This window comes from Sander lucioperca, chromosome 19 (genome assembly GCF_008315115.2).
Source record: "Sander lucioperca isolate FBNREF2018 chromosome 19, SLUC_FBN_1.2, whole genome shotgun sequence".
Lineage (NCBI taxonomy): Eukaryota > Metazoa > Chordata > Actinopteri > Perciformes > Percidae > Sander > Sander lucioperca.
The window spans coordinates 31261203-31263702 of NC_050191.1; the positions used below are offsets into that span (position 1 = coordinate 31261203).

The 2500-nt window shown below is 44.5% G+C and overlaps 1 protein-coding gene across 1 annotated transcript in view; it reads left to right on the forward strand.

Moving 5' to 3' along the window:
- Positions 1–2500, forward strand: part of LOC116061640 (kinesin-like protein KIF26A) — a 51332-nt gene that overhangs the window by 18023 nt on the left and 30809 nt on the right. The window lies entirely within an intron of this gene.

Below are 2500 nucleotides of genomic sequence, written 5' to 3' on the forward strand. Positions count from 1 at the left end.
ATATCTTTTGTTTACAAGTGTTTAGGAGTAGTTTTAATTAAAGAACCAAGAAAAGTCAGATGTAGAGTTTACAGATCTCTAAAGGCCCTGACACACCAAACTGATAATCGGCCGTCTGACAGTCTGGCGAGGTCGGTGACTCGAGTCTGTTCGGTGTGTTCTGTGCCGTCGTCCGTCCGAGGAGCCGTCAGCCTTCATTTGGGTCGATTTGACTTGTTGAATCGGCCAGTGGGCAGTCGGACTCAATGACCAATCTGATTGGTGGAGAGCTAACCCGGAAATGACGAGCGGGATGAGCGTGACTAGAGTCTCTCAAAATCTGATGAAAATCTTTTAAACTGACCTTTGTTGATCTGAAATGAAGACAGATTCAGCAACTGCACGGCCTATTTCTCTATTAAATGTTTTCAGAAACACGTTTCGGTGAACTATTTTAGTACAATATGAGATCGTATTCTGAACGAGCCGCCATTATGCTCGGGGAGAAACCAGACCCACGTGACGCGTTCAGCCAATCAGCTGCCGGTTTTCATTTTTTGGGCGACAATACAGATTAGTGCCACCTGCTGTTATGGAGATGTATTATGTCTCGTCTCTTCGGTGTGTTCTTTTTGGACCTCGGGGAGACTGATCAGTCGAACTGCCTTTTCTTCCGACGGTTGGCCGTCAGGTTGGTGTGTCAGAGCCTTTAGAAGGATAACTTGGGATTGTTTACGTGTGTTTGTTGGCAGACGTACAGACCAGGGGCCTATACTACTATATATATTAGGGGCATGTTGATCTTGATTCGTAGTACAGACCAGTATGCCCACAGGACTTTGGTTCAGACATAAATAAACAGACGATTGTAAAGAAAGATAGAACAGTTTCCAGATATTTTAAAGGTCCAGTGTGTAACGTGTTTAGTTGTTCATTATCAAAATCTGTGTTGCCCGTTCACAAACTTGTCCTTTTTCATGAATATTTACCACCACCATCAATTCCAAGTATTCCTATTGGCTTGAAATTTTACATTTGCGTTTGCATGAACTGGGGTAGACGCTCCATATTCATGCTCCATCTTGAAATACATTAGACAGTAAGGGACATACAGGACATACTGCTCCACTTTAGTGTGTGTGTGTGTGTGTGTGTGTGTGTGTGTGTGTGTGTGCACACTCTGTTGCACCCAGAGGCATTTGAGCGGTGTCCCTTGGTGACGCCCCTTTGGAAATGGGCTGTGAATGAACCTTCCCCAGACCCCTCTCTCAGTTGTAACTGCGAAGGGTCTACAACTAGTTTCCCCATCGGATCGGATTCCTTTGGACATTTGATTGGATTCTGGACCGACCAACAAGTCTAAAACCTCTTTGAAAACTCTTCTTGAACCTCTGAGTCTTTATATTAACTGGATAAACTTTTTTCCAGATCTTTTCTGTCTCTGGTGTTGATTTTTCTCACTGACATGTTTCACAACTGAACACAACTTTCATTGATTGCCGTCGCTGCTTGGCCTCGAAGGTATTTATTGATTCCTCCGTTTTGTTGGATTAAATCTGGATCTTTGCGATGGTGAATGAGGGCGAGAACACGTTTGAACCTGGTTCCTCTAAAAGGCGAAGAACTTTGAGCAGATAATGGACTGAAAGGAACTGTGATCCATCTAACTTTAACTATCTTCTTGTCTCTCTCTTGACTCTAGGAATGCACCGAATCCAGGATTCGGGTTCAGATTCGGCTGAATATTGGGCTTTTTGACGGGGTTTGGTTTCTGCCGAACCTTAGAATTTTTCCCAGCACCCAGAACCAAACCCTACGCTTGCACTACGTGCACTACGCTGGTCGCCGTAATGACGGCGCCGTTGATTAGGGGAAGGTGTTTACGTAGGTGGAGCGTTCAATGCAGCAGGCTGTGAGAAAGTGGAAATGGAACTTGTGAGCAGAAAAAGTGTAGTTTGGCAGTACTTTCAGTCAAAAGAAGGACATTCAAGTCCAGCTACATGTTCAATTTGTAATGCCGATTTGTCTCGTGGTGGCGAGGACCCTAAACTATACACAACATCACCGCTGTTACAACATCTGGTATGAAACATCCGAAAGAATAAAAGTTGTTAATGAAGGAATCTACAGACAGCAGCCAAAATGCAGCAACTTCAGGTACGGCAAAGGAAGGACAGTCACAGCTAAAAACTGGTGTTAACAGACAGTTCATCTCCCGGGCTGTCAGCTGTTCTCTCGGAGTCTCCCTGCAGTGGGAGCGGAGTGACCGAACGGCCGGCTGCTGCTCGTTAGCTAATGTTAGCTTTCTAATTTCACCCACCCAACATGCCTTCATCATACACTGGTTAGTGAAAATTTGTCTGCCGATAACGATGTGCTTTCCTACGATATGAAAAGAGCGTGCGATTTCACATTAAGTTGTTGCATTTAACTATTTTAGAGGCTGTGGACGTTGTTTACTTCATTAATGGACTGAGGATGGGACGAGGATTCAGCAGAATCTTAACTAGTGGATTCGGTA